Source organism: Hippocampus zosterae, chromosome 14 (assembly GCF_025434085.1).
Source record: "Hippocampus zosterae strain Florida chromosome 14, ASM2543408v3, whole genome shotgun sequence".
Classification (NCBI taxonomy): domain Eukaryota; kingdom Metazoa; phylum Chordata; class Actinopteri; order Syngnathiformes; family Syngnathidae; genus Hippocampus; species Hippocampus zosterae.
In genome coordinates, this window is record NC_067464.1 from 8,959,434 (window position 1) to 8,981,122 (window position 21,689).

Genomic DNA, 21,689 nt, shown 5'->3' on the forward strand with positions numbered 1-21,689 from the left:
TAAGGTAGTTCAGACTTAGAAATTACAATGATGGCCAACCACTGGTTGTATTTTAATGATTATACATTTTTGAACACCCCAGGGAGAGGTGAATGAAGGCTCGTGGTCATGTAGCGGCTGGAGGATGGGTGGACACGCGTTTGGAATGCTGAATTTTCACAGCCTGCCCCCGATGAGGTAATCAGTCATTTTGACTGGCACGGTTTGTGTTCATGTTTCACGCGCTTGTTCGGTGGGCTCCCGATTTTAAACATGTTCCACCAACATGTTCTTTCCTCTGGAAATGATGTTCTCACTACACAGACTGCCAAACTACATGAGCGCCGTGTGTGTGTGTCTGTGTGCCCCATAGAGCTATAGGGACAAGCACACACAAGAGCGCTTTTTCAGCACTGGTAACGCATAATGAATATCAACAAGTCATCTTATATGACATCGCTCGTTTCCTTCAAGATAAGGCTGTAATTGCAATGTGAATGTTGGGTTTTCGAAGCTACGAGTGTGTTCTTGCGCTCTTCTGTAAACATGATTAAACAGGAAATGTATCTTTGGAGACAGCACATCGCACCCAAGGTCTCTCAGCGGTACCCTGCAGTGCCTGTGCACGTTCCTTGTCTCGTATCACAACTCACCCCTCCCTCAACCAGACCTGTCAACAAACAATCAGAGCGCAGGAGAGGTCACCTACACCCACATATTGATGGCTCTTTGCGCGTCTTCCGCCGTGATGATATCCCGAAGAGAGAAATGGCCAAATTGTCGAAGATAAAGCTTACATATCGAGGACTTGCGTTGCAATATCTAGACGGTAGTAAAAACTCGACATTCGGTCATCTTGTGTGATGAATGGTAAAGAGGAGAAAATTGGTTTATGGTAATAAAACAAAAAAGTAGGGGGAATGACATTGTGGAATTTGACATTTTCTATGATGGCACCAAACCGTCTCTTCACCATTACTGCCAAGTGATGTCATGATTGACACTGTACATTTTTGGTCACTTGGCTTCTACATCTCGTAATAAAACGAACAATTCATCATTTCTACATTGCAGGTATCTAGGCCTAATCCAGTGATGGTAAAAGTTAGTCAAAAGATGGTTAAAGTTGTCCTTCCCAAAGACAACACTAACAGATGTTTAGATGAAGAAACCACTTCGACTAATATAGGTAAGTGATTTATTTTACATTTACAGAATAATTAAAATGTTGAAATGACACTGACCAATAGCAAGTTTTAATTCTTTCAGGAAAAAAAAATCATCTGTTGCTGATTACAACTCGTAGCTCACAAATATTGCAAAACATTTTATATTATTATTATTATTATCATTCAGTGTCCCGGTGAAAGACTGGTTAGCACGTATGCCCCACAGCACAGAGGCTGAGGGTTTGATTCCGGTCCTCCCCAAACCTGCATTCAAGTTCAAGTCAATTTTATTGTCAAATGTGCTACATGTGCAACATACAGCACAGATGAAATTTCTTTCCTCTCAACCACAGGAGGGAGAGAAGCCGCTGCGGGTGCCCGCGACGCCATCATCCCGTGAACTTCAGTCATAATGGCCCTCTGTGGAAAAACTATGATGTGGCCAGTGACCGAAATGAGTTTGACACCACTGTGCTCGATGAAAAATAAAACAAGGGCACATTCGGATTCAGTAGGGGGGAAAAATCATTTAGCTTTACACCTGCTTGACCCATAAAGTTAAAGAATGGAGGGGCAGCGGGGGAAAGCGATGAAGGACGCAGACGTGTAACGTGAGAAGACCTCTTTAACATCAGCTGTTAACTTCGCATGTCTTTTAACGGAAAAGTGCTTTGGCGTAGTACTTTGTAAATCTCTCCAGGCTTCGACTCCATCATCTCTCTCGTACTTGCACGTGACACATTCCCTGGAAATGTCACTCCAGACTGACTGCTCTGTTAACCAACATAGCTTCTCCGTCACCCACCAACACGCAGGAAAAACTACACACATTTTAAATGCCTGGTAACCCAAAATCTACAAGACATTGTGTGGGAAACAATACTAAAAGAATTTAATTTTTTTTTTTTATTTTGTAGCTGCGAGACAATAGAAACAGAAAACGTAGTTTGCTTCGACCATGTTTGTTTTTTTTTAATAATATTCCATCCCACAAATGAACATTTGACGGCTAGTACCTTGGAAAATATGTTGTAAAATACCACACCTCTGTTCTGCACGAATGTTATCCCATGTTTGACCCTTGATTATTTTATTTTCTGCATTCTTCAATTGCATGACAAAGCAAATTAACTTTGTAAAAATAACTGCATGCAGAGAGAAGTGAATAATGCTCCAGCAGAATAGTGGCAAAACGTTGGACAGCACCCCGCCATTGCGTGGTGTCCAGGGTCTTGCTTCATTCTTGTCAGACATCATATATCAGTCATTCAAAAAGTGGTTATTTGTCTCGGGGCTGAATGAAGCTGATGAGAATTTCACAGCAATGCAACCAATGAACCCAATCCTGGCTTCTGTCGTTATTTAAGTAGAGAGAAGAAAGAAAAAAAAAACATGATGGGACCTCCTCCTTGATACTTCAAACACCTAACCTGGAAACCAACAACTGAACCTCTGCCCATCTTGTGATGTGTCGTCACCTGTAAAATGGTGTGTTGACAGGCAATTACAGAAGAATCTCTTTATTCCCCGCTGCATCAGTTTGGGCACGTCAGCTTGGTTGGCTTGAGCCACTTGACTGTCGCGGTCAGCACTCGGGCGTTTGAAGCGGCTCTCTCTCAAATCTGTCAAGGACAAATGCAGAGCTCGACACCTGCCAACCACTGAAATGCCACTGCGTGTTTCCACAGTGAGGAAGGAGATTGCAGACCTTTAGAATAGAGAACATACTCTTCTGGTTTATTGGTTTCTGGCACACGTACCAAATGTGAAGGACGGTTTGAAAATGTCTGTGGGCAAGAGAAGCAAGTGGATATTAAACCGCACTTAGCAGTTTTATATCTGCAACCTGCTGGCCAAGATTGTTTTTCGTAACTGTAATCACGGCCATTCAACTAGTTGCTGTTCAGATTGCTCCCCAAAACATATCAATGCGTTGTGTGTGTTGGGGGAGGGGGACAATCTATACTAAAACATTTTCCGTATGTCATGTGTGGTGTTCTCATCTCATCTGAAAGGCATGTGCTCAGCACTCATACATATAGGAAATTAAAAACAAAAACCTTTATTGTATCTGCTGGCAGACCGCGGCGGGTGCACGTATAGTTGAATCCCAAGCATCACGCTGCGATTATCAAGGAGAGTAGGCGGTGGTCGATCACTAACGAAAACTAGTTGCGTAAGCCCGCACACTGCATGCCAGTTCAGTCCGCCTCGGACGTATCGCTCGATGTATCGCGGGTCGAACAGATCATCTGAACAATGCACTGCCCCGAGAGACGGTGCATCTCCTGGCTCAGTGGCCATAAACCTTCAATTGATTTTCACTTTTGTATTCCTTTCACAATATATGATGCAGTTACTGTCTGCCATTTTCATTTAACTTTGCCTTATTTATCTGGGTCCTATGTCGAGAATGAGTGAAAATCGACATTTTTTTTTTAGAATTGGGATTTTACGATATCAAAATGTCACAATATGTTCACCTACATACAATAATGTTTAACAGCATGCTTCTCGCAATCCACGTAGCTTAGCGTGCTATATAAACATCTAGGTCCATGCTATTCGTATTATACAAGAGTATATAGTCAACTAAGTGAAAATGTATTGGGACTGTAGACTGTCAAGCGCATGCCAAGGCAACAGGGGGCACTACAGTCCATCCGTTCTTTTTAGTCTGTCAAAGGGCTGAATAAAACTTCTCTCGGGTGGCGCTTGGGATCGACAAACAAACGGTGAAAATTCTGTTTAGATATTAGATTATATTAGTTCGATGAAAGAGGAAATTAATTAGTCACTTGTCGTGGCGATGGTTTAAGCATTTTCTTTTCTGAGCGCTTCACGAGGTCCTCGTATAAATTGTTTTCGTCCACATTTTGCTTTAATTCTCATTGTTGACCTCCCAAAAAAAATCCATCAACCTGTTTGCAGTAGCACTTTGAGCAGGGTCACGGGGTGACGGAGCCTTTCTAACTGCCATTAGGCGAAACAAAAAAAATGTGAAAGACTCACAAGCCATTCAATTAAAAAGCTGACAAGCATTCGTATACTTATCCACACCCGAATGAAAGAATGTTTTGAGTCAGTCGGTTGAAAAGTGGCAGGAAAAACAAAAGCACTTTCATCAAACCCATTTGGAGCGGCTCTTGTTAATTACGCGTGCATTCTGTGGGATGCATTTGCATAATTTGTGAAAGCAACATCCTTTAATGCCGAGCCAGATGGTTATGAATAACCAAACACTTTTAATCAAGTGTAGTTTGATTTATAATCATAACTGTGTCTCTTTTGTGACACTCACATTTTATTAGTCCTGTCCTTTTACTTTACAATAAAAAATGTTTCAATCAAATGCTATTTAACACAATGTGATGATGTTAAAACGACTATTTGAAGATATTTGTAGTATCAAGCATAACGGGAAGTCAGAGAGTTCACTTTTTATACCCTTATGCTTCCAAAGAAACAGGTCATATAAAAATACCTGACAAAAGCAGTCCAGTGTTTTTAATTCAAAACTCAACTCATGCAACAGATAATGATAGCCGTGAAGGATAATTACAAATATGTTGTCTCGTATAAGTTCCTGAAGTCATGTCCCATCATGCACATTCTTCAGTGCGTATATCTGTCTTCATTAGGAGGAACCTTTCCCAGCATGCACACCCTCCCAAAACTCAAATAACTTAAAGTGAGGCCGCCTGTAACCACAAAGTACCAACATTTTTTTTATTTTTTATGAGCCAGTGTATCAGGAGCACGGACAGGGTTACCCAAAGAGAGTCCAAGTTTCTTTTCCCAGCATCCCGTAAAAGAGAACAAACAAACCCCTGTGACAACTGAAGCAAAGCTCGATGATAGATGTCTTTGCCCGACATCACAGCTTTTACCCATCCTAACGCCAAATCTTTTTTTTCCCCTTTACCGATTGTCGCCTTAGTTGTATCGTATCGAGCAGGCAAAACATAGTCGGGGGCGTACTGCATACCAACTTTGTAATAAGCTCCATATTCAGTTCGATAGTTGTCATCAACCATTTCTTCCAGTTTGCACATTTTCCCAGAGCGTTGTGGTCACATATAAATGGTAGAAGTTGCATTCGACTTTAGACGGTCCAATGCATTTTCCATTATCCTGTGAACAAAACCAAGACGCTTGGTATTGAATAATCAAAATGTGTGAGCAGTGTTTCCTCACTTTTCGCAACCCACGCGGTCCCCTGCAATAGGTGAATTTCCGCCAAATTGAGGTTGACTTTTGTTTGGGTTTACCCCTCTTTTACGGCTCCCCCTCTTTTAAAGACTCGTTACACTTAATAAATGTAACTTGTGAAATGTCAAATGAAGAACAACTCCTTGTTGTGGAAACTGTGCCGTATGGCGTTGTGGGTGTGTTGATTTCGTCCTGACAAAATCAACACATTTTCCCGAAATTCTCGATGGCCCAGCACACCCATGATAATAATAATAATAATACATATCATTTATAAACACCTTTCACAACACTCAAGGACACTTTACATTGATAGTAAAGTCCATTTGTCTTCAATGCAATGCAGGATTCTGGTCAAGGTAAGCCATTTTAAACTATAAAGAAAACTTAACATTCAGCTATGGTTTTGTCGTTCTTGGCTCATATTCCTTTCCAAACAAAGCTGATATTTGAACAACATTCTGACTTGTGGCACTGAAGCAGTATACTCTGAGCATATCTCTGTATGCACCCACAATGAGGGAAGTGGCATTTTGGGGGTGACAAACTCTAATGTTCATGGTCTCAGATTTTGTAAAACAACATTCCCCTGAAGAAAATTATTGTTTTTATACAGCAAGAAGGTCTACAAAATATTAACCCAATAGATGAGCTTGTGGTCACAAATGAAAGCCCCGTGATAGAACGAAGCCACAATAAGCATACCGTAAATATAAGTATTCAGAAAAGCGAGATCAAGACAGATGAAAGCTGGGGTTGTTAATGTACCTCCAACCCCTCCCTCAAGGTTTTATAGACAACTAAAGGAAGCGCTGATTGACACATAGATTTGAACAAAATGACTGTTCTCAGTTTCCTGTGAGACCAGCTGCCGTATCTGCGAGCATCACAGTTACTTTCTGCCACCTGTCAAGAGAGCATCCCACATGGCACATGCTGGCGGTTTTATGTTCATACTCTTCACTCGTGAGACTAGTCAATGATCATTGTGTGTGATGTCGAAGTTGAACGCACTTTCTTGACTGATTTCCCTCTTTGGCATCTATTGTTTCACTTCTATTTCTATTTATTACAGTCTCCAGTTGCTCTGGGGGCCTCGCATTAGCCTTCAGTTAGCAGGGATATCCTTTTAACACCAAACAGTGGAGTGATTGTAGCCCGGGGGACCACATCCATGGCATATCCATTTTGCACCTTGAAATGAGAGTCAAAAGAACTTGAGGTAAAAAACAACCCCCCCCCCCCAAAAAAAAAGCTCATTAACGTTGTATTCCTCTGTGGTTTTAATTTTGGATTCCTGGTCACGTTTTCAATGGAGCAAAGAGGCGCGCAGAGGTCCCTACCATGTTTCCTAGATTAATCTGTGCTTGGCTGATCCCAGCAAGCAACAGCGTCAGGAAGACATTGAGCACTGCAACTAAGAGAAGCCGGCATAGCGAGATGCTCGCTGAGCGACAATATGGCAAAGTTTACACTTGCTCCAAGCCATGTAATAGAAATCCGGTGTGCATAATCACTGCCTCTCTCAAAGATTAATTTGATTCCCAGAAGTGAGCAGCACCTGAAGAAGCCTAAAATCCAACTTAAACACGTACAAAACGATTTCTGTGTTTTCCTACTTGAAAGGAAATTAAGTGAAATGGAGCTGAACTGGAAAAAAACTGCAATAAAAAAAAAAAACATTAGATTGTTTCTGTGCTTAAAGCAGTGATTCAAATACACAATCTTGATAATCCAAACCATCTCCTTTCCACCTTTTTCACAAAGCATCAAATTTACCTCAACACAGATTTATCAGGCGTCCAGCTGTAAACAATTTTGTCTCTGGTAATTTTCCTCATGGTGGGTGAATGATACACAAGTCAGCCTCATCCACCTGACATTATGCAGCAACCATTTCCTTGACCCTCGAAGCATCAGTAATTCCACATCATTACTCCACAGTTACATTTCTCGGAAGAAAAAAGAGCATCCTGACAGAGCAGCCTGCATGAGGTCATAATAAACAGCCTCGGGCGAAGGAGATAAACCCAAAGTGCTCATTGATTAGATGCAGTGAGACAGTTTAGATCTGCATCTTGCAAGTTCATTAAACGATGCCGGGAAAAAAAGGCACATACTTTCCCCAAAAGATTGTCAACAAAATGGCATGATGTTTGGCCTATGAGCCATCTTGGGCGTTAAAAAACAAGTCACGGACCCAAAAAACAAAGAATCAGAAGAATCACAGCAGAACTGTGAAGCAGAATCAGGTCTTCGGGTCAGTACAATGATACTAAAAAAAAGGGGAAAAAAATCTGGAAGTCACCATCTGCTCATAAACCCTTCTTTACAAAAACCTGCTAACAGCTGCCATTTGATTTTCAATCACATTTTATGGGGATGACACTTCACCGCAGTATAACATGGCAGTGAGGTTTTATTGGCCCTGATTTGCATTCATTCACCAAGTGCAAATCATTTCATCGCATCCATCACTGCTCAGCCGAATTAATTGATACTGAAACGGTATCATCGTAATGTGTGGCTTGTTCGGTCTTGAGGAAAATCACATGATAGATAAGAAATGATCTGACGATAATACTGAATAGTCTTTAATGTGTTAATATGTTGCATATGTCTTTATATAGTGTATCTGATGGTGTTCTTTGTCATTGGGCCACACATGTACTGTAATAGTGATGGTAGCCGCGGTTGGCCCATATTGTGCAAGGCGTCATCAAAAATACCATCTCATTTGTACATGATTGAAGCGTTTTGTATATTTTAATTAATTGTTTCAGAAATCCTTCTCCCACAGGTGTCCAAAATAGCCCCCTGGGGTGTGGGCTGGGGGTGGGTGTTGCAGCTCATCATCCGTTTGTTCGCGGTCTGGTCGTTTAGTAAAATTAAGATTTGTGTCAGGAGGCGCAAAAATGCTGACGGTGGATTGCAAAGCTAACACACTCAACCAAGAAGATTTTACAGAATACGATTGAAGGAAGGCAACTGGTGCACACTAAAATATGAAATCAAAAACACACACAGAGTGTAAAACAAGAAATAGAAAAATCACGATAGCACTTAAAAGTAGATGGTCAGACAAAAAGAAATTCCTGGCAGTGAATGGGCATGAAAGTAACAAACCGCTGTGGAAATTATAACAGGCATAGAGCAATTAGTCAGTGTCTGACACCCATTTTTCCTGCGTCTAAATACCCTGCTGATGACAACTGCCAGCAGGTGCGATGCAGCAACTCCACCCAGCAACTCTCCATAGTAGATGGTCAAACAAAATGTAGTTCTTGGCAGAAGATAATTTTGAAATTTCCTGTTACAATTTGAACAAAATGCTGTTCAAATTGTAACAGTCATAGAGCAATAAGTCAGTCTCTGCCTTCCATTTTTCCTGCTTCTAATCACCCCGCTGATGACAACTGCCCGCAGGTGCGATGCAACAACTCTACCCATCAACTCTCATTGCAACAGAAAACAAAACAGAACACCAACAAATTTATTTTTATTTGTTTGTAATGCACTTTGTGCTGAATTGCTTGAAAGGTGCTATATAAATAAATACATTATTGAATTATTATTATCAGGCTATGTTGGGCATCATGCCCAGTTCATATTTTTTGTTAAATCTGTTTTTTTTTTTTTAGCACTCATTCTTACTACTAAAACAAATGTGGTTTCTAATATGAACGCAATGTCTCCATGATGTGACACACAAAGCACAACGTAGATGTCACGTTGTACCCGAAGCGACAGAATAATCGCTTCATGTACAACCAAATAACTGAAAGTGGATCCCCGAAATAGCAGACACAGAAAGAGGTTTGTCAGAGAAAAAAATGAGTCTTTAATACAAACACAAAATTACCCGACCGGGAGAATAACAAAAAGCGCTGGTCAAAATAAGGACCAGGGATAAAATAAAGAGAACAACAGAAAACGCTTGCGGAAAAAATAGCATGGAGGGTCTGATTAGACAATGCTATAAATTTCACTCGAAAGAGGAATAATGACGCGCAATAACAGCCACAAGGCTAAGAGGCAATGAATAATTCGAATAGGAATTGGGCGAGAGAATTTTGGCACGGCGTGGAATACTCCGGCAGTGAGTAGACTGCCAGAGCGTCCAAATAAAGGCTGAGTAATTAGTCACCAATGGGTGACAGGTGTGTAGGCGGCAGGCAGGAAGCCTGCCCCCTGCTGGCAAACACGGGACGTGACAGTAGAGTGACGTATACCAAAAGAAACAACGTCACAGTTTTTACGGATCATGTTGATCGGATCGGGACAAACCCAGTATGTATGGAATTGCTTTGTATGTCATTACCTCGATTGATGGATTGGTTTAAACACGTTAAATAAATGAAAGGCAAAATATGCCCTTACATTTTTCGAAGAAACGGGTCTTGGAAGAAATAGTTTGCACAAGCCTGTCTTACAGAGTCCTAAGGCATTGTTAAGTTTAGAGGTTGTCATTGTTCGGGCAGCAAGCGGGCGCTTCCTAATTTAGAGAAGCGATGTTGCCAAACCATTCATCTAAACGCAGCTTGCCGTGCACAATCATTCACCATGCTCAGGTGTTTCTCCACTATCATTTGTGGTCATTATTTCCTGGAAGAACGACTCGGGAAGCGAAGGAATGTGGTGTCGGCAATCTGAAGGGCTGCTCTTTTGAACAGCTCATGTTTTCCACCTCTTGGGTAATAACTATGGATTGCTATGCAATCACCACTCTTTGTCATGCGCTATGTCTCGGTTGCCACGCTGTGCTAGGGTGTGGGAGATGAAGGGGCTGCTGGTACAGGTCCAGCCCACTGTCAGGTAGGAGAAAAGTCAAAAAAAGAAATTCATTGCATGTTCATTGTATATCAAAGCATTGGATGAGCCAAAGGGTGAAAAAATGCATTTTAAGATAAGCAATGAAATCAGAGGCACAAATTAGTTGTTGATGCCACTTTGAGCCTCTGAACAACAAGCGTAAAAAAAAAAAGGTGCACCAGAAATCAAAGGAAATAACTGAGCAAGATATCATGAATAAAACAGAACATGAAGTTAAATGGGACAGAGGTGTATTAAGGTTGCACTTCAGAGAAGAGAAAAAATGTAACAGCATGAATCAGGGGCAGTGGGTGCACATGGCACCTCTGCACGCTGACAGATTTATGAGAGAACATGTACTCATGAGACAGAGACGGCTTTTTTGGAGCTTCACTGTTATCGAAAACTTTTTACAAAAGCGCTGCCAACTTTTTTTTTCACAAATCACAAGGGGAAAAAGGATGTATAATATCTTACTGATTTTTTTAAATTGGGATAATTGTGCATTTTATGATTATAAACTGAACAATACGGACAATACAAGGAGACAGCACATTTCGAGTGCTCAATTTACATGCTGCCCATCTAAGTGTCCAAGTCTGCTTAACTGCCTAGATCCGAATGTTTTGTCTCTTGAGTCATGTCCCTAATCAAGTGTCCCACATTGTTTGTCAGTGTGAACATTTACTAAACACCAGAAACAAACACAAAGTGTATGGTATATAAATCAGGATGTATTGTATTGGTGAGGATATCTATCTAGCTAACTAACTAGCTAGCTTGCTTGCTAAGCTATCTATCTATAAATATTTAATGAAGCCTTACAATTATTTGTCCTTCTTTTATTAATCAGTTTGAGATTATTATAACTAACATAGTCCTAAATTCTAACAAAGCATGAGTACAGATATGTAACATAATTTAGCCACACATGCACAAAGCACTGCCTGTGCCATGTAGTACGTAAATGTCACAAACAAACACTCAACACTTCCCCGTCGGGATTATGGGAAAAGCCTGCTCAAATATCGAAATGTCAACTGTGTATAAACACTTTACAATTATCCCCTATGCCAGAAGCAGCTGTGTGTGGGTGTACAAGTGTGTCTGCGTGTGTGGTAGTGATGGTGGGAAAGGGTGCGGTCAGGCGGCGCACACATGCTTTGGAGGGTCTGACAAACCCTTTTGGGATTTAATAATGCCACACACATGCTAAAATAACAAAATGGTTGCAAAATGAAAATCAGATTCTTCCCATGCAACCATTAGAGCTCCAGTCAGTGATAGAATCAAGCAATTTGAGAGTACATAATCCCATGAGTAGCCTACTCCCTGTTGGTGGTACGTCTAATGATTTGGGAAGTGACCCTGAAAACAAAAGCTCAACGCGTGACAGCATCAAGCACCGGTTAACTACCTCCATATTGCCTCCATCATCTCATGTGCGGTGTTGATGATGGTGATGATGACCGCTGGCTGCCATGTCATCAAAACTCCAACAGCGCTCATGTCATTACAATCCCACTAAATGATGGTCCATTTGTGCCTCACCGGCACAACGGGCCTTGCCGGACCTCTTCTGCCCTTTCCCTAATTACACCCGCAGGACACGCTGACAACCAGTCACGACCGGGGGCCGTATGGATCAGTCACGTCCAACGGGGACTCTCCTCTCTGCTCGCCAGATGGATATGTAGTCTGCTTCGTGCAGACCACTCAACACCATCTCAGAGACGGATGAGAAACTCCTACTGCAAGGCACACCGCAAGCCTGTAAGAAATAGGCCATTTAAAGGAGCAGGCTTATTTGGAAGCAGAGGGGTTTTGATTTCACCAAAACAGGGAGGGTGCCGAATGGAGATGAGGCCCTTTTCCAGAGGATAATTGCCAAGGTTATTAGCATAGGTAGCAACTGTTACCCCCCCAAACTGGGAGGACGAAATCCCCACCCAATTATTAACAGCGACTGCCACATATGCAACATGTACTCCTGGAAGCCTGGTAAGCAGGAGCTTTAGCAAGAGGTGACGTCTCAAAAGGACAAGTGGGAGACTGGGTTATTGAAAGTCTAAAAAAAAAAAATCAAAGCACAAATTAAATGTTCAAATGTAGTCGTGGAGTTGATCACACTAATTACTGAGATTTCTAATGTTTCAGTTTAGGGCTTTTTTTTTTTGGACCATAAAATACTAAAACGATCCTTTTCAACAAAATGTATTTCTGGTCTGCGGTACTTGCATGGGCCTCATGTGTGAAGTTGATTTGTTTCACACGTACTGCTGACTCATTGACAATAAAGCACACAAAATCATAACATGAATGATTTGATTTGGATCCTGTCTCTGGCCGTTCTATACCTTCATGTGCATGTTCTGCCCGTGCCTGCCTGGATTTCTTTCGGCTACTCCGGTTTCCTCCCACATTCCAAAGACATACACTACATGGTAGGTTAATTAATTGTTCACTCCACTCTCGATTGTCCCTAGGTGTGATTGCGAGTGTGAATGGTTGTTCGTCGACAGTTTGTGTGCTCTGCGATTGGCTGACAACCAGTTCAGGGTGTAGCCCGACTACTGCCCGAAGACAGCTGGGAAAGGCTACAGCACACCTGCGACCCTTGCGAGGATAAAGCAGATCAGAAAATGCATGGACTACTTGAGAAGCATTCAACTTTAGAACTTATCATGCAGGATCGATAAATGTTCCCTGTGATATAGTCACATTTGTAATAAACTTGTAGGAACTTGTTACATAGGGTACTTACAAAGCCTACTTACGTAGTAGGAGTTGACACCTGTCGTCATTTGAAACACTTTAAAAAGTGTTTAAGACGCGTTTGACGTTATTGTTGCCACATAACACAAGCTCTTTTTGCAACGTATACTGTATTAGTAAACACAAACTGGTTTCCAAAGGCCGAGGAATCGATCAGCTAATACATCTTTCAAGGAACAGCAACAGGTCACAGGCTAACATTATTGGAGCACATGACTTATTTTTACTGAACACATACACAACGTCTAAACGATAGCACTGAGCACCACCATGTACCAAGCCAACCCACAGCCGTTCGTCTGGGGGGGAACTATCCAACTGCAATGTATCGCTAATAATGCTCAAGCAAACTGAGCACAAGCTTTTGTTTGAAACTGACATTGACCAAAAGGCGGTTTGGCCATGTTAACAATTGCCCTTTCAGGTCTTTTTTTTGTGTGCATATTTCACATCCTAATGTAATGTGTCCTTTGGAAAACACCAATCACACAGCATACCGCGACAACCAGTGATTGTTGTATCGACCAGTTGACATGTGGCATGCCTAAACTGTGGTCCAAGGTGAGCATTACTTGGGCAAACGCTCCAGCTTTTTGAAATACAAGCATAGCCGATAATGCTGATAAGACAGAGCATTCTGGGGCTCAAAATTCAATCAAGGCAAATGGCAGTATATCTCCATGTATCTTACAGGAATATTGCGTTTACGTGCCCAAGCCCCTGCAGCTCTTTTCATTCCTCTTTTCCATTTATCGGTTTCAATATCCTGTACCCTGATGAGTCTGGAAACGGGGTGTTGACCTAACGTTTAAATCCCAGGCAAGTCCATTATGGTAAGACAGGACAAAGTGGAAATGGAGGAGGAATGATGCGGCGACAGAGACAAAGGACATTCATGGCCAACTGGCTTTATAGCCCGCGAGAACTCTCTTTTGTTATCTTGTATGTGGTTACTCCACGGTGTGTGTTAATGTGATCTTACTGGGCTCTGTGTTCCGTTGGGGTCATCAGAAAATACCCTACGGTGAGTTATGGGCAGCTCTACTAGGCTGGTTCCATTTCCCAAAACAGCTCAATCCCTCCCTGCGGAGCAAATGCTGGAAGATAAGGGCAGACAGCTATCGCTCCATTTCATTCAAACGGACATGCCGGCTCCAAAGAGGGGGGGGATTGCTCCACGGGAGAGGGTCACAGTCCTATCTGTTGGCTTTGGAGATCTTCGTGCCAGTGTGGACTTATCGAAAAGGCTCCGATATCTGTTTACCCATGCATTAAACATGACAATGACTGAGAGTAGTATAAAGACACAAAAGTCCAAGAAGGAATATAATGCCATGTTGCAAGAACTAGATAAAGGGCATATGGGACCAATCCATTAATTAAGACCTCAGCCTCATTAAGTGTTTGGCTGCAGGAGCTATGAAAATGACATGCAGTGTACTGCGGAGGCTTCTTTATTCCGTTTTGCATATTCATTAGCCGCAATCTTCAACAATAAATCTGACCTTGGAGCCAGTGACCTATGTGCTTGTAAACATCAAGCAATTTCGAACATGCTCTTACGCTGAACAGCAAATTAGTAGTAAAAGGCCCGCATGATAATGAAAAATGTTCATTAAATATTCAGCGTTTAGCAGGGCTGTTTGAAAACACTGATGCAAAAGGTTGTAGATTTTCTGCTGGGTATCGCTTTTGATATTCCACCATTGACTGGAAAAAACGCACGGATAAAACCACGGAAGAAACAATTATAACAGCGTACGGTATAACGGTAAAATGGTGCGCTGTGTGTACTGTAGGGGTTATGGTCATGAAAACGGATTGCAAGCAGCAGCATTCTTCACAGTTACCAGCAACTGTTGGGTGACAATGAGACAAGCTGAAGCTTAACTATGGAGTAGGATGATTCCTCCTTGAGTTGCTGGAATGCCTGCACCGTCGGTTGGTGAATTTGAATTTTGTGTGGGTGCACACCTTGTTTTAGTTTTAGAGTTTGAGGAGATTGACTTGTTTTCAATCCGTGTATCACCCCCCCCCCCGCCCCCATTTTCAATTTGCAAACGAAAAATGAAAAATAGAGAGAGATAAAGTATATGTGTGTGTCTGTGTGTGTGGGTCTGGGTGTGTGGGTAGCGACGTTTGAATACAGCCCCAGCCTTCCTGTGTGGAGTTTGTATGTTCTCAGCATGCCTGCATGGGTTTTGTCCGGGTATTCCGGTCTCCCCCCGCCCCCGCCACATTCCAAAAACAATCTTGGTAGATTGATTGAATGGTCTAAATTGTCCCTAGGTGTGATTGTGAGCGTGGTTTGTTGTTGGTCTCCTGTATGCCCTGCGATTGGCTGGCAACCGGTTCATGGTGCCCCCTCGCCTACTGCCTGAAGACAGCTGGGACAGGCTCCCGCAACCCTAATGAGGAGAAGCAGCAAGGATAATAGATGGATGGATATTTTCTTTTAAATTATTAAGGCTGAGCGGCATTGTGACAAGTGGTTAGCACCTCGACCTCACAGTGCAGAGGTGCAGGGTTTGATTCCAGCTCCGGCCTTCCAAAAAGGAGTTTGCATCCTCTCCCTGTGCTTGCATGGGTTTTCTCCTGGCAGGTTAATGGAACACTCTAAATCGTCCCTAGGTGTAAGTGTGAGCGCACATGGTTGTTCGTCTGGGTGTGCCCTGTGATTGGCTGGTTCAGGGTGTCCCCTGCCTACTGCCCGAAGAGACACACACGCTTATGCACACATGCAGTTATCCCACGTCCACAAACCATTTACCCCCAAAATTGCCCGATGCTTCCATGTGGATAAATGTACAGAATTATCTCGAGTTACATTGTACAACAAGCACCATAACACATTTACAGACAAACATTTCACCAGCCTAAAGCACTGCAAAGTGGCCTTTTAGAGTCATTTCTGCACACAGGACAAAATTACATTCAACCACTTCAAATATATAACATAATTCCTCCATTTCCTAAATTACTTTTTCCTAACAGAGTGCCATCAAAACCACTCTGCCTTGTAAATCGAATAGAATGCTGAGCTTTTAACCTTTGTTCCGTACAAAGACTGAACATATAAAAAGTGAAAAAAAGAGGAGTAGAAAAGGACAGGTAATTTCAGAACATAAAATGGAAAATCTGATCAGTTTCCAGACAGCACCAGTTGAATGGAACACCAATTCACCGTATTTTATCATTCTTTGGAAAGAACTTGGGACGTGTAAAACTGAGCTGATCTTTAGACCACTACAATACAACATGACATTTTAAGAGGCGCTGCTCAATAGAAGAGGCAAAGTAAAATCAGAGAAAAGGAGGAAGCACTCCTGCCCTGTCAAGACATCCTGGAGGGCAGATCGTATCAGCCATACGGGAAGTGCTCCTCATGTAGGTGATGCGCCATCACGTCAGACTCAGGGGGATTGGGGAGAGTGCTACTTTCTGCTGCACAGTTGCACTCTCCAATTCAGCAGAGACCCAAGTAGAGCGGGAATCAGTGGTCCCTCCCCATTCAAGGGCAAAGACTATTTTTTACATTGACATTTTCACATTAGAGGTCACCACATCCTGCTTTCAAGCACTTGTGTGTCCAGAAACAACAAGAAACAACGGCTCAAATGCCATTTATTTTCGAAAAAGTTTGCTTTTGAAAAGGGGCCAGCTAATATTTTTTATTTATTTACATATTTTGACATAAAATGATGACACATGCTTATGCTAATTTAATTATATTATTATATAATTTAATTTAACTGACACAATTGCTTGAACATAAAGTTTCCTCATACAGTGTTTGACTGATTTTATTTAGTCAACCAAAGATGACTAAATGGGAAACGCTTTATTTTTAGAGTCGTACGGTTAAGCAGAGGTCATGGGTTTGATCCCAGCTCCGCCCTTCCTGAATGGAGTTTGCATGTTCTCCTCTTGCCTACGTGGGTTTTCTCCGGGTACTCCGTTTTCCTCCCACATTCCAAAAACCTGCATGGAACACTCTATATTGTCCCTTGGTGTTATTGTGAGCGCAAATGGTTGTTCGTCTCTCTGTGTGCCCTGCGATTGGCTGCCAACCGGTTCAGGGTGTCCCCCGCCTACTGCCCGAAGACAGCTGGGATAGGCTCCAGCACCCTCTGCAACCCTTGTGAGCATGAAGCGGATCAGAAAAAGAATGGATGAATGGATAGTATGATCATTTTATTTCAATTAAATATAATCGGCTTAATACTTGCGCTTTCTACCGTTTTTTTTTCCCCCTGAGATCAAAAATGAGCTCTCCATGTGCGGGAACAGCACTTGTCAATAAAACTACAGAAAATACAACAATCCAATAATCAGCAATATTATCTGTGTTCTCACAAAGAAACTCAAGATTTTCCACTCCAGATATGTGGGAGAGATTGCACTGTCTTCTCTGGTGTACTCGCCTCTTTTAAAAGCATACACACTGGCTTCTGCAGCGCCAAGGCGCCACCTTCAGTAAAGGTCATGGGCGACCATGATAGATGGTCGCGGCCGTGGATTTAATTTAAAATAAAGAGCAATAAACACAGGGCTTGCACTGGTGGCAAAGGAGAATGATGAAGGATCCATTAGTTAAGAAAAGGTTGCAGGCTCCTCCCCTGAGAGCGACTGTCACCGTGGCGTCACAAACGTTGACAAGAGGGGGACAATGAGGGTCACAAGGCGACATCAGCTCGACACAAGTTCTTTTCTGTCACAGCTGTCGTGTTTATCAGCCGCGTTCATCGCGGGGAGTACTTTGAAGCAGGTACCGAGACAAGGGAGTCACTGAAAAGGATGCAGACCCAGGACGCTATGTACAGTGTTGCACCAAATGGAGTACACTTTCACATTTTTTATAAATCAGCCGCTTTTGATGCCCGTGCAAAGGTGCCCCTTAAGCATGCCCGACAACATACCTTTTTTTTCCAGCTACGTATAGAATTCTTTGCCATGAGGTGCCATATTGACCATCCAGTGACGAATATGGGAGTGGCAGCACCAAATTTAACACACCTGCTCCCCATTCAGACCTTGAACATGAACAAGTCACATGACACATTGGACGGGAATGCTAATTGGTCCCAATTCGGACATTTTCACTCAGAAATATTCTCACTTTTGTTGCCAGTGACAGGATATTTTGGAGAGAGAGGAGTAAATTTACTTTTACACGTGCTGTACACTGACTACTTCACATTGTGGAAAAGTGTTATTTCCTTTGCGGTGGCCCATGAAGATATATAGTGTCATAAAATACTTGCAAAAATGGTTTGCTCATTTTTATGTGATACTATGTGTCCTTATGATTTGTGAGCGATTGAGCATCGTTATGAATCATAAATTGGGATGAGCTAGAATACTGGTTCATTGTCATGCATTGAATGTCATGTAAGATCATCTCCTTTTTTTTTTATCCCCGGTAACACAATCAATGTTATACAGGGTGTGCACGCAAATAAGAATATACAGTAAGCATAATAATTTTTCACAAGATCAGCCTCAGTAGTGTGATTTGTCTGCCTGTCCGTAGTCTTTCACCTTTTTACAAACAATAGCACAGAAAACCTCTGTTGCACAAGGACAATTTGCTGCTTTCTAACACAAGCCCACAAATGGTGTTTAATTGGTACCATCAGCCAAAATTGTGACAGCGTAATGTATTTGGCCAACGAACCAAACTAATGACTGCCATCAAATATAATTTCAGTTTTAGGCCATGCTTATCTCAGTGGAGCCCAATTCATTTCGTGTCACCTTTTAGGTCGAGGCGTTTGGCAATGCCACATGGGCCAATGGCTACGCTAGTGAAGGTTATCACTTATTGGTCCTGCAGAATAGCTCGTGATGGAGTTTACATTTATTTTCAGTTTGCATATGAAGCAAAATTTTGCAATGGAAAGGGGATAATTGTGAGCGGTGAGATGGCCTCGGCCAAGTGATTGAGGAGCTCTCTAATGTAAGTTTCTAATGTTTCTGAAGAAGAAATAAGTGATTGGTGCAGACACCCAAATCACATTTTATTACATAAATCACATTTAATGATATAATACCTCACGTTGGCCCAAATGTTCAATAAATTTTGAGTAATTGTGAGTCAAAGGCAAACCTTCAATGAATGGCCTATTTTTAAACTGATGTCATATATAGGCTGCACCACATTATTAGGCGCATACAATAGAAGCTACAATAGTGGTAGTGTTACGCATCCACTAAATGGAGCGACGCTAAAGAGAATACAATACAATATAATAAAGCTTTATTAATATCAAGCTTAGACAACCGCTGCAGCTGTAACAACGCGCTTGACGAAACATTTCAAATAGTTCGACCAAGAAATCAGAATATTGATCCATATACAAGGCGCATCGGATTAAAAAGCGCACCGTCGGCTTTTGAGAAAATTAAATGCTTTTAGCTGTGCCTTATAGTGGGAAAAATACAGTACATTACTCAAAATTGCTATTGATACATTATTACTAACATTTGGTATATTTGTCGAAAGGGAATACAATATCCAACCAAATTGCCATTGCTATTTCATATGTGAGGTTGGTAAAGGGTTAACAAAAGGTTTAATAATCGGTCGAGTGGATAGTTGATGGTGTTATACAAAACATTTTGTCCTTAATATTGGAGAGGAAATACATGGCAAATAGATCCTAAGAGAACATAGTTGTACCTTTTCACAAACAAACACAAGCACACAGACCAGATTTCATTGATGCATTACAGACATTCATTTCGCTCTTTTGCTTTTTGGACTTTCATTCGGCGGATGGCTTTTCAGCAGCACCCACACACAAGCGGCCATGCCTGATGATAACAGGCGCTTCAGGAGTCATTTGTTGAAAAGCTTTATGCAAATTGTAATTAGCAGTAATTAAAACCCAGCCGGCCTTGAATGACTGCTGTGGTATTAGTGCATTATTTACAGAATGTAATTGAATCTAACGCATCAAAATCAGCAGGAGTTCCGAGATGGGACAAGGAATGGGGAAAATTCACAATTATCATTTCTTAAATACCATGGTAGCGTCATGGTAGAATTTCTTTTGAATGCGTACCAATTAACTTTTTGAAACAATGGTCTGATTTTTCAAGATCAACATGATAAAGAAGAGATGTTAATTGATGTGACGCTGGTCTAACGTTATACGAGCATGAATATACCAAGTTGGTGCCATTTTCACCTCCTGACCAGGAGACCCTGCAGTGAAAAACCAAGCCAGATCCAGGTTTACAATTCCATACTATACTGTGATAAAGTGAGAGGCTTAGACCTCTGGACACTTGGTTTATGATTTCACTTGAACAATAAGTCATCCTAAAGGGATTGTTGTTTTTTTTATGGTCCTGCACTCCAGCACAGTTATAGTATGCTGTTGACTTTGTCACATTTGACGGGCTTGTAGTCATCAAAATCGTATACATCTTGCTGGATTTTATGACACAGAAATTACCTGAAACTGTGAAAAATCTGGCCAGTTTACAGAGGTTAATGTTGGTAAATTGATCCCTTTCACAATAAAGCTGTCATCTGTCGTACTGGCAACCAATGTTGAACATATACCTTCAATCATTTGCGAGATCGAATTTTTTTTTTCTGAAAGACAACTCATGACTACACGTAGAATGTAGGGATAGAAGATGTATGATGATGCAGAAAAGTACAATAACACGCATATTGTTGGCTTCGTAACATAATTGCTTAAGTCATTTTTAATGTTACTTAAGTCGTGTGTTGTTAGAAATTCGTTTTTTGCTGGTTTTCTGAAATTGTTGAAATATGACTTCAGCAACTATTGTTTGAATCTCAGTTGTGCTGCCTATCATGAGACTGAGTTTTACTTATTTTGTCATCCGAATGGATGCCATAAGTAAGATCAAATAAAAAGCTGTAAACAGATGTAAGAAAAACAATCATATGAAGCAAAATGAAACACCATATAACTAGATTCCAAACGCTAAACCCATATGGCAATTGTACAACTTGTGCAAAACATGATTGTGCACATTATCATAAAGGAAAGTTGACTAGGGGGAGCATCATAAGCACACTCGTACTCCTGTCAGCTGTTTAGAAGTCAGATGGCAGTGGCAAAGTACCAATCTGGTAGTCATACATTTCACACTTTTGTATCTCGGGCCTGGGGGGGTGAAGAGCCCGTGCTGGGGTCTTTGATGATGTCGGCAGTCCTTATTTCAGTCGATGCTCTGTTGGCGTCGTGGTGATCTTGTCATCAGATTTCACTATTCTCGGCAGGCGTCTGCAGTGCACATCAGCGGTACCACACAGTGATGCAGTTGGTCAAGATGCTCTCTGCAATGTTTCTGCAGAAGTTGTGGAGCGACAGACTAAATTTCTACCTGAGAAAATATCGCTGCTGTTGAGCCTTTTTATCAAGATGCGTAACGTTAGGATCAGGATTTGTGTCCAGATAATGTCCTCACCGATGTGGGTGCCCTTTTCCACTTCAAGCCTCCAGATCAATGGTGGTCTCCTCCCTTTCCTCATATCCACTAGATCTCCTTTGTCTTCTTTGTGTTCTCCCACCATGTCATCAGACTACTGTAGCCACCTCCATCCTGTAAACTGCTTCCTCCCTGCCAGTATACAATCCTAAACTGTGGTGTCATCAAATTTCTCATGTCTTTGCAAGATAACACACAACAAGGTATAAAGCACGGCTCTTCAGTCCTGTTCCTCAAGGGCCGCTGTCCTGCCTATTTTCTACCGCT